Source organism: Bos indicus x Bos taurus, chromosome X (genome assembly GCF_003369695.1).
Source record: "Bos indicus x Bos taurus breed Angus x Brahman F1 hybrid chromosome X, Bos_hybrid_MaternalHap_v2.0, whole genome shotgun sequence".
Taxonomy (NCBI): domain Eukaryota; kingdom Metazoa; phylum Chordata; class Mammalia; order Artiodactyla; family Bovidae; genus Bos; species Bos indicus x Bos taurus.
Window position 1 is genome coordinate 133,672,144 of NC_040105.1, and position 11,962 is coordinate 133,684,105.

The 11,962-nt window shown below is 40.1% G+C and overlaps 1 pseudogene; it reads left to right on the forward strand.

Annotated features, from left to right (window-relative positions):
* The first annotated feature begins 427 nt into the window (after positions 1-427).
* Positions 428-10,755, forward strand: LOC113888190 (annotated as a pseudogene).
* Positions 10,756-11,962: the final 1,207 nt, after the last annotated feature.

Sequence of the window (11,962 nt, forward strand, 5' to 3'; positions counted from 1 at the left end):
GGTAGTTTCACTTGGTACTAAAGCCAGGTATCTGTTTCATGTTCACAGACTTATCAAAGCTGTTCATAGATACAATTTGCCTTCTTCTGCTTCATGCTTTACCAAGCAGGGAAGTTTTGTGGCTCAGAGACCCCAGGCTTAAATACCCTGTGATGTTCTCTGAGGACAATTGTTGCATTGGCTAGGTTATTACACAATGGGTAATTATCACTGAGATCACCTCAGCAAGCCCTAGGATGTCTGAAAGGAGACAAGATTCATGGGTTGAGGACTCTGTGCACTGGCAACAGCCTTCTAGCTCCACCTGGGTGATAACTTGAGAACTTGGGAATCCTGTGGCTGTTTAAATTCCAAGCAGTGCCTATTGTCTCACAAAATGGCTAAGTGTTCTTTATTTTGTTGAGGTTTGAAAGAGCATGCTGTTGACATGTTCAAATCATATATATTAGATATTCCAGCCTATAATTTTTGACAGTGGATCTGGACTCTCCAAAGTAGGCCAGTCTGGAGAGACTGGATGCCATTATTTCCTCATCTCTCTGGTAGGGCATCCGAAATTTAAAATATCTTTGACAAGAGATAATCAGAAAAAGTACTTTGTAGGGGAAGAAGGCTTGTGGAAGTATGAAACCTTGCATTTGTACTACCCTAGAAAGTTATGACCAACCTAGATAGCATATTAAAAAGCAGAGACATTACTTCTCCAACAGAGGTCCAGCTACTTAAAGCTATGGTTTTTCCAGTAGTCATGTATGGATGAGAGATTTGGACTGTGAAGAAAGCTCAGCGCCAAAGAATTGATGCTTTTGAACTGTGGCATTGGAGAAGACTCTTGAGAGTCCCTTGGACTGCAAGAAGATCCAACCAGCCCATCCTAAAGGAGATCAGTCCTGGGTGTTCATTGGAGGGACTGATGTTGAAGGTGAAACTCCAATACTTTGGCCACCTCATGCGAAGAGTTGACTCATTGGAAAAGACCCTGATGCTGGGAGGGATTGGGGGCAGGAGGAGAAGGGGAAGACAGAGGATGAGATGTCTAGATGGCATCACCGACTCGATGGACATGAGTTTGAGTGGACTCCAGGACTCGGTGATGGACAGGGAGGCCTGGTGTGCTACAATTCATGGGGTCACAAAGAGTCGGACACGACTCAGTAACTGAACTGAACTGATTGAACTTGAACTGGTAAGAGGATGAAATGACATGGAGAAACCCTGGAAATAACGTTTTGAGTGGGAACTGGGAGTAAAACCCTTTCAATGACTGTGCTCATGACTGAGCCCTCCTCGAATCCAAGGGAGACTCAAGAGAAGACAACAGAAGTGAAATTTGAGATCTTCAATGTGCCTGCTTTCTGCCTGTCCAAACACACGGTTGTAGCACTCTATGCCTCTGCCTCTGTCACAGGCCTAGTGTTGGACAGTGGGGATGGGATCATTTGCACTGTCCCCATCTTTGAGGGTTATTCCCTGCCTCATGCTGTCACGAAGCTCTACATAGCAGGGAAGGACATCACAGAGCACCTCACCAGACTCCTTACTTGTTCATTGTTGTTGTTCAGTCACTAAGTCATGTCCTGCTCTTTGTGATTCCATGAACTGCAGCACGCCAGGCTGCCCTGTCCTTCACTATCTCCTGGAGTTTGCTCAAACTCATATCCATTGAGTCAGCAATGCCATCTGACTATCTTATCCTCTGTTGTCCCCTTCTCCTCTTGCCCTCAAACCTTACCAGCATCAGAATCTTTTCCAATGACTTGGCGCTTTGAGTCAGGTGTCCAAAGTATTGGAGCTTCAGCTTTAGCATCAGTCCTTCCAGAGAATATTCAGGGTTGATTTCCTTTAGGATTAACTGGTGTGATCTCCTTGCTGTCCAAGGGACTCTCAAGAGTCTTCTCCAGCACCAGTTTGAAAGCATCAATTCTTCGTACTAGCCTTCTTTATAGCCCAACTTTCACATCCATACATGACTAATGGAAAAATCATAGCTTTGGCTATATGGACCTTTGTTGACAAAGTGATGTCTGTGCTTTCTAATACACAGTCTAGTCTTGTCATAGCTATTGTTCCAAGGAGCAAGTGTCTTTTAATTTCATGGATACAGTCACAGTTCACATTGATTTTGGAATCCAAGAAAGGAAACCTGACACTGTTTTCACATTTTCCATATCTATTTGCCAAGAAGTGATGAGACTGGCTGCCATGATCTTCCTTTTTTGAATGTTGAGGTTTTTTTTTTTTTAATCTTCAGATGAATACACATTTATTTATACCTTGGGCATTCTAGAGATTATATTGTACAGTCACTCTGTAACTAACTTCATAGTATATATCTTTTTTCTTTTTAATTTAAATTTATTTATTTTAATTGGAAGCTAATTACTTTACAATACTGTATCGGTTCTGCTACACATCAACATGAATCTGCCATGGGCGTACACGTGTTCCCCATCCTGAACCCCCCTCCCACCTCCATCCCCGTACCATCCCTCCGGGTCATCCCAGTGCCCCAGCCCCAAGGATCCTGTATCAAACCTGGACTGGCGATTCATTTCACATATGATAATATACATGTTTCAATGCCATTCTCCCAAATCATCCCAACCTCTCCCTCACCCACAGAGTCCAAAAGACTGTTCTATATATCTGTGTCTCTTTTGCAGTCTTGCATACAGGGTTATCATTACCAAATTTCTAAATTCCATATATATATGCATTAGTATACCATATTGGCTTACTTCACTCTGTATAATAGGCTCCAGTTTCATCCACCTCATTAGAACTGATTCAAATATATTCTTTTTAATGGCTGAGTAATACTCCATTGTATATATGTACCACAGCTTTCTTATCCATTCATCTGCTGATAGATATCTAGGTTGCTTCCATGTCCTGGCTATTATAAACAGTGCTGTGATGAACACTGCAGTGCACGTGTCTCTTTCAATTCAGGTTTCCTCAGTGTGTATGCCCAGCAGTGGGATTGCTGGGTCATAAGGCAGTTCTATTTCCAGTTTTTTAAGGAATCTCCACACTGTTCTCCATAGTGGCTGTACTAGTTTGCATTCCCACCAACAGTGTAAGAGGGTTCCCTTTTCTCCACACCCTCTCCAGCATTTATTGCTTGTAGACTTCTGGATAGAAGCCATTGTGACTGGCATGAAATGGTACCTCATCATGGTTTTGATTTGCATTTCTCTGATAATGAATGATGTTGAGCATCTTTTCATGTGTTTGTTAGCCATCTGTATGTCTTCTTTGGAGAAATGTCTATTTAGTTCTTTGGCCCATTTTTTGATTGGGTCATTTATTTTTCTGTAATTGAGCTGCAAGAGTTGCTTCTATATTTTTGAGATTAGTTGTTTGTCAGTTGCTTCATTTGCTATTATTTTCTCCCATTCTGAAGGCTGTCTTTTCACCTTGCTTACAGTTTCCTTTGTTGTGCAGAAGCTTTTAATTTTAATTAGGTCCCATTTGTTTATTTTTGCTTCTATTTCCAATATTCTGGGAGGCGGGTCCTAGAGGATCCTGCTGTGATTATGTCAGAGAGAGTTTTGCCTATGTTCTCCTCTAAGAGTTTTATAGTTTCTGATCTTCCATTTAGATCTTTAATCCATTTTGAGTTTATTTTTGTGTATGGTGTTAGAAAGTGTTCTAGTTTAACTTTTTTACAAGTGGTTGACCAGTTTTCCCAGCACCACTTGTTAAAGAGATTGTCTTTTCTCCATTGTATATTCTTGCTTCCTTTGTCAAAGGTAAGGTGTCCATAGGTGCGTGGGTTTATCTCTGGGCTTTCTATTTTGTTCCATTGATCTATATTTTTGTCTTTGTGCCAGTACCATACTGTCTTGATGACTGTGGCTTTGTAGTAGAGCCTGAAGTCAGGCAGGTTGAATCCTCCAGTTCCATTCTTGTTTCTCAAGATTGCTTTTGCTATTCGAGGTTTTTTTGTATTGCCATACAAATTATGAAATTATTTGTTCTAGCTCTGTGAAAAATACCATTGGTAGCTTGATAGGGATTACATTGAATCTATAGATTGCTTTGCATAGTATACTCATTTTCCCTATATTGATTCTTCTGATCCATGAGCATGGTATATTTCTCCATCTATTAGTGTCCTCTTTGATTTCTTTGACCAGTGTTTTATAGTTTTCTATATATAGGTCTTTAGTTTCTTTAGGTAGATACATTCCTAAGTATTTTATTCTTTTCATTGCAATGGTGAATGGATTTATTTCCTTAATTTCTCTTTCTATTTACTAATTATTAGTGTATAGGAATGCAAGGGGTTTCTGTGTGTTGATTTTATATCCTGAAACTTTACTGTATTTATTGATTAGCTCTAGTAATTCCCTGGTTGAGTCTTTAGGGTTTTCTATGTAGAGGATCATGTCATCTGCAAACAGTGAGAGTTTTACTTCTTCTTTTCCAATTTGGATTCCTTTTATTTCTTTTTCTGCTCTGATTGCTGTGGCCAAAACCATGTTGAATAGTAGTGGTGAAAGTGCACACCCTTGTCTTGTTCCTGACTTTAGGGGAAATGCTTTCAGTGTTTCACCATTTAGGATAATGTTTGTTGTGGGTTTTTCATGCTGCTGCTGCTGCTAAGTCGCTTCAGTCGTGTCCAACTCTGTGCGACCCCATAGACGGCAGCCCACCAGGCTCCCCCGTCCCTGGGATTCTCCAGTCAAGAACACTGAAGTGGGTTGCAATATCCTTCTCCAATGCATGAAAAGTGAAAGTGAAGTCGCTCAGTCGTGTCCGAATCTTAGCGACCCCATGGACTGCAGTCTACCAGGCTCCTCCGTCCATGGGATTTTCCAGGCAAGAGTACTGGAGTGGGGTGCCATTGCCTTCTCCGGGTTTGTCATATATAGCTTTTATTATGTTGAGGTATGGTCCTTCTATTCCTGCTTTCTGGAGAGTTTTTATCATAAATGGATTTTGAATTTTGTCAAAGGCTTTGTCTACATCTATTGAGATAATCATATGGCTTTTATGTGTATTACATTGATTGATTTGTGGGTGTTGAAGAATCCTTGCATCTCTGCGATAAAGCCCACTTGGTCATGGTGTATGATCTTTTTAATGTGTTGTTGGATTCTGTTTGCTAGAATTTTGTTAAGGATTTTTGCATCTATGTTCATCAGTGATATTGGCCTGTAGTTTTCCTTTTTGTGTGTGGCATCTTTGTCTGGTTTTGGTATTAGGGTGATGGTGGCCTCATAGAATGAGTTTGGAAGTTTACTTTCCTCTGCAATTTTCTGGAAGAGTTTGAGTAGGATAGGTGTTAGCTCTTCTCTAAATTTTTGGTGGACTTCAGCTGTGAAGCCATCTGGACCTGGGCTTTTGTTTGCTGGAAGATTTCTCATTACAGTTTCAATTTCTGTGCTTGCAATGGGTCTGTTAAGATTTTCTATTTCTTCCCGGTTCAGTTTTGGAAAGTTGTACTTTTTTAGAATTTGCCTATTTTTTCCAAGTTGTCCATTTTATTGTCATATAATTGCAGATAGTAGTCTCTTATGATGCTTTGCATTTCTGTGTTGTCTGTTGTGATCTCTCCATTTTCATTTCTAATTTTATTGATTTGATTTTTCTCCCCTTGTTTCTTGATGAGTCTGGCTAATGGTTTGTCAATTTTATTCATCCTTTCAAAGAAGCAGCTTTTGGCTTTGTTGATTTTTTGCTATGGTCTCTTTTGTTACTTTTGCATTTATTTCTGCCCTAATTTTTAAGATTTCTTTTCTTCTACTAACCCCGGGGTTCTTAATTTCTTCCTTATCTAGTTGCTTTAGGTGTAGAGTTAGGTTATTTATTTGATTTTTTTTTCTTGTTTCTCGATGGAAGCCTGCATTTCTATGAACCTTCCCCTTAGCACTGTTTTTACAGTGTTCTACAGGTTTTGGGTTTTGTGTTTTCATTTTCATTCGTTTCAATGCATATTTTGATTTTTTAAAAATTTCTTCTGTGATTTGTTGGTTATTCAGCAGCGTGTTGTTCAGCCTCCATATGTTGGAATTTTTAATAGTTTTTCTCCTGTAACTGAGATCTAATCTTACTGCATTGTTGTCAGAAAAGATGCTTGGAATGATTTCAATTTTTTGAATTTACCAAGGCTAGCTTTATGGCCCAGGATGTGATCTATCCTGGAGAAGGTTCCATGTGAGCTTGAGAAAATGGTGAAATTCATTGTTTTGTGGTAAAATGTCCTATAGATATCAATTGGGTTTAGCTGGTCTATTGTATCATTTAAAGTTTGTGTTTCCTTGTTAATTTTCTGTTTATTTGATCTATCCATAGATGTGAATGGGGTATTAAAATCTCCCACTATTATTGTGTTATTGTTCATTTCCCCTTTCATACTTGTTAGCATTTGTCTTACATATTGTGGTGCTCCTATGTTGGGTGCATATATATTTATAATTGTTATATCTTTTTCTTGGATTGATCGTTTGATCATTATGTAGTGTCCTTCTTTGTCTCTTTTCACAGCCTTTGTTTTAAGGTCTATTTAATCTGATATGAGTATTGCTACTGCTGCTTTCTTTTGGTCTCTATTTGCGTGGAATATCTTTTTCCAGCCCTTCACTTTCAGTCTGTATGTGTCCCCTGTTTTGAGGTGGGTCTCTTGTAGACAACATATATAGGGGTCTTGTTTTTTTATCCATTCATCCTGTCTTTGTCGTTTGATTGAAGCATTCAACCCATTTACGTTTAAGGTAATTATTGATAAGTATGATCCTGTTGCCATTTACTTTATTGTCTTGGGTTGGAGTTTATACACCCTTTTTGTGTTTCTGATCTAGAGAAGATCCTTTAGCATTTGTTGGAGAGCTGGTTTGGTGGTGTTGAATTCTCTCACCAAATTCTTTTTACTTGTCTGTAAAGCTTTTGATTTCTCCTTCGTACTTGAATGAGGTCCTTGCTGGGTACAGTAATCTGGGCTGTAGGTTATTTTCTTTCATCACTTTAAGTATGTCCTGCCATTTCCTCCTGCCCTGATGAGTTTCTATTGAAAGATCAGCTGTTATCCTTATGGTAATTCCCTTGTGTGTTATTTGTTGTTTTTCCCTTGCTGCTTTTAATATTTGTTCTTTGTGTCTGACCTTTGTTAATTTGATTAATATGTGTCTTGGGGTGTTTCCACTTTGGATTTATCCTGTTTGGGACTCTCTGAATTTCTTGGACATGGGTGATTATTTCCTTCCTCATTTTAAGGAAGTTTTCAACTATTAGATCCTCAAGTATTTTCTCATGGCCTTTCTTTTTGTCTTCTTCTTCTGGGACTCCTATGATTCGAATGTTAGGGTGTTTAATATTGTCCAGAGGTCTCTGAGATTGTCCTCATTTCTTTTAATTCGTTTTTCTTTTTTCCTCTCTGATTCATTTATTTCTACCATTCTATCTTCTACTTCACTAGTCCTATTGTCTGCCTCCCTTATTCTACTATTTGTTGCCTCCAGAGTGTTTTTGATCTCATTTATTGCATTGTTCATTATATATTGACTCTTTTTTATTTCTTCTAGGTCCTTGTTAAACCTTTCTTGCATCTTCTCAATCGTTGTTTCCAGGCTATTTATCTGTAGCTCCATTTTGATTTCAAGATTTTGGATCATTTTCACTATCATTATTTGGAATTCTTTATCAGGTAGATTCCCTATCTCTTCCTCTTTTGTTTGGCTTGGTGGGCATTTATCCTGTTCCTTTACCTGCTGGGTATTCCTCTGTCTCTTCATGTTGTTTATATTGCCATGTTTGGGGTGGCCTTTCTGTATTCTGGCAGTTTGTCAAGTCCTCTTAATTGTGGAGTTTCCTCTCTGTGGGTGGGGTTGTATGGGTGGCTTGTCAAGGTTTCCTGGTTAAGGAAGCTTGTGTCAGTGTTCTGGTGGGTGGTGCTGGATTTCTTCTTTCTGGAGTGCAGTGAAGTGTCCAGTAAGGAGTTATGAGATGTCAATGGGTTTGGAGTAACTTTGGGCAGCCTGTATATTGAAGCTCAGGGCTGTGTTCCTGTGTTGCTGGAGAATTTGTGTGGTATGTCTTGCTCTGAAACTTGTTGGCCCTTGGGTGGTGCTTGGTTTCAGTGTTGGTATGGAGGCTTTTGATGAGCTCCTGTCAATTAATATTCCCTGGAGTCAGGAGTTCTCTGGTGTTCTCAGGATTTGGACTTAAGCCACCTGCTTCTGGTTTTCAGTCTTATTTTTACAGTAGTCTCAAGACTTCTCCATCTATACAGCACCGTTTATAAAACATCTAGGTTAAAGATGAAAAGTTTCTCCACAGTGAGGGACACCCAGAGAGGTTCAAAGATTTACATGGAGAAGAGAAGAGGGAGGAGGGTGTTAAAGGTGACCCGAATGAGATGAGGTGGAATCAAAAGAGGAGAGAGCAAGCTAGCCAGTAATCACTTCCTTATGTGTGCTCCACAGTCTGGACCACTCAGAGATGTTCACGGAGTTATACAGAGAAGAGAAGATGGAGGAAGGAAATAGAGGTGGCCAAGAGGACAAAGGCAGGAATCAAAAGGAGAGAGACAGATCCAGCCAATAATCAGTTCCTTAAGTGTTCTCCACCGTCTGGAACACACAAAGAGATTCACCGAGTTGGGTAGAGAAGAGAAGGGGGAGGGAGGAGATAAAGGCGACCTGGTGGAGAAAAAGGAGAGTCCAAATAGGGAGAGAGCAATCAGGCCAGCGATCTTGCTCCCAAGTAAAAATGGTAATGAAGATTGGGTTCTTAAAGGTACAAAATTGATAACAAATACCAAAAAGCAAAGATTAAAAATCTAGAGTAGAGGTTGGATTTTCAAAAATACAACATTAAAGAAAATAAAAGAAAAAAGTCACAAAATTATAAATATATATATATATATATATGTATATGAAATTTGCTTTAAAAAATAGGGTCTCTTTTTTTTGTAAAGTGATAGTAGGTTATAAAAATGAAAATTAAAGGAGTAATAGAGGACTTCAAAATTTTTAAAAAATTAAAAAAAAAAAGAATGATAGTAAAAATAGTAAAAATATATCTAGGACTTTCTCTGGTGGTGTTGTGGGCAGTGTGGGGTCAGTTCATTTTCAGATAGTTCCTTGGTCTGGCTTATATTTCTCAAGATCTATAGGCCCCTTCCTATGTAGTTGGTACTAACTACAGGGTTTTAATCTACTTCATCTGTCACTTTCAAGGTGGTTCCCTCTGTTTTAGCTTCTTCTGTTTGCTGGTCTCTTCATTGTCTGATTTCCACCCTGACACAAGGGGGCGGTGGTGGACACTTTTTTAGGCTCACTTGTTCAGTCGCACTGTGGGGAGGGAGGGACACTGCAAACAAATAACACTGGTGTGTGCTCGCAGTGTCTCAGCCACACTGGGCCTGCCTCTGCTCACGGCACATGTGCCCTCCCTGCCCACACTGCTCAGGCTCTAGGTTGCTCACTGGGAACAATTGGAGGCCAGCCCTGGGCTGCACGCACTTCCCAGGTCTAAGCCACTCAGGTTCAGGCACTTGGGTAGTCCTCAGAGGCGCAGACTCGGGTGGGCCTGAGTTTTGTGCCCTTCCCAGGTCCAAGCAGCTCAGGTGATGAGGTGTTTGGCATGCACAGTTGCTGTGACTTATCGCCTCCCCCATTCCTTCATCTCGGTTTTCTGGGTGTACAACCAGTGCACCTTCTCAGGCGGATGTTGACCATCCAGAACCCCAAGAAGTCTTAGTTAGCAAAGAAGCCTGCTTGCAGTTTTGTAGATAATGCCTCTCTGGGGCTGCGATTGCCCCCTTCCAGCTCTGGCTGTCTGTCATCAGAGGGGGATGGTCTACAGCAGGCTAGCTTTGTTCAGTCCTTTGTTCTGTGAGCAGGCCTGGCGGTTTCTTAGTTAGGGCTTTTCACGTGGTAGCTATCCCACAGTCTGGTTTGCTAGCCCAAGTTAGTTCCCTCAGATTGCCCTCGGGGCACTCAGGCCTGGTCCTTACTCTAAGCAATGTAGCCCGTGCCTCCCTGCCCAGCCTCCACTTGCTAGTGGTGGTTGCAGGTGTCTGCGCTGCTTCTCCACTGGGGGAGTTACATTTGGGCACGTAATCTGTGTGTTTTAATTATTTATTTTTCTTCACACTTATGTTGCCCTCTGTGATTCCAAGGCTAGCCACAGACTCGGCAGTGAGAGTGTTTCCTGGTGTTTAGAAACCTCTCTCTTTTTAAGACTCCCTTCCCAGGATGGAGCTCCATCCCTACCACTTTTGTCTCTTTTTTTGTCTTTTTATTTTTCCCTACCTTCTTTTGAAGACACTGGGCTGCTTTTCTGGGTGCCTGATATCCTCTTCCAGCATTCAGAAGTTGTTTTGTGGAATTTACTCAGCATTTAAATGTTCTTTTGATGAATTTGTGGGGGAGAAAGTGGTCTCCCCATCCTATTCCTCCACCATCTTAGGAATGCCCCTCCCTGAATGTTGAGTTTTAAGCCAGCTTTTTCAATCTGCTCTTTCACTTTCATCAAGAGGCTCTTTATTTCCTCTCCACTTTCTACCATTAAAGTGGTATCATCTGCGTATTTGAGGTTGTTGATATTTCTCTTGGAAATCTTGATTCCAGCTTGTGATTCATTCAGCGCTTTCCAAGATGTACTCTGCATATAAATTAAATAAGCAGCATGACAATATACTGCCTTTATGTACTCCTTTCTCAATATGGAACCAGTCCATTGCTCTATGTCTGGTTCTAAATTTTTTTTCTTGACTTGTGTACAGGTTTCTTGGATGCAAGGTAAGATTGTATGGTATTTCCATCTCTTTAAGAGTTTTCCAGTTTATTGTGATCCACACAGTCACAGGTTGTAGCATAGTCAATGAAGCAGAGGTAAATGTTTTTTTGGAATTCCTGTGCTTTCCCTACAACCCAACAAATATTGGTAATTTGGTCTCTGGTTCCTCTGACTTTTCTAAATCTAGCTTGTATATCTGGAAGTTCTTCATTCACATACATTTAAAGTCTAGATTGAAGAATTTTGAGAGTTACTTTTCTAGTGAAATAAGCACAATTTTACAGTACTTTGCACATTATTTAGCTTGGTACTTTTTGGGGATTAGAATAAAAACTGACTCCTGTGGCCACAGCTGAGTTTTCTAAATTTACTGACATATTGAGTGCAGCACTTTAACAGCCTTATCTAAGGATTTGAGAGCTCAGCTGAAATTTCATCACCTCCACTGGCTTTGTTCATAGTAATGCTTCCTTAGGTCCACTTAACTTCATATTCCAGGATATCTGACTCTAGACGAGTGACCATGCCATCGTTTTTACCAGGATAATTATCATATTTTCTGTATAGTTTTTCTGTGTATTCTTGAAACCTCTTCTTCATATCTTCTGTTTCTGTTAGGTCCATACCATTTCTGTCCTTTATTGTGCCTATCTTTGCATGAAATGTTCCCTTGATATCTCCAATTTTCTCAAAGAGATCTCTAATCTTTCCCATTCTATTATTTTTCTCTATTTCTTTGCATTGTTCACTTAAGAAGGCTTTATTATCCCTCCTTGCTATTCTCTGGAACTCTGCTTTTAGTTGGTATATCTTTCCCTTTCTCCCTTATCTTTCACTTCTCTTCTTTTCTCAGCTATTTGTAAGGCCTCCTCAGACGACCATTTTGCTTTCTTTCCTTTCTTTTTCTTTGTGATGGCTTTGGTCACCACTTCCTGTACAATGTTCTGAACCTCCATCCATAGTTCTTTAGGCACTCCTTCTACCATATCTAATCCCTTGAATATATTCATCACCTCTACTGTATAATCATAAGAAATTTGATTTATGTCATACCTGAATGGCCTAGTGATTTTCCCTGCTTTCTTCAATTTAAACCTGAATTTTGCAATAAGGGATCATGATCTGAGGCACAGTCAGTTCCCAGTTATGTTTCTGCTGACTGTGTAGAGCGTCTCCATCTTCGGCTGCAAAGAATATACTCAATCTCATTTCA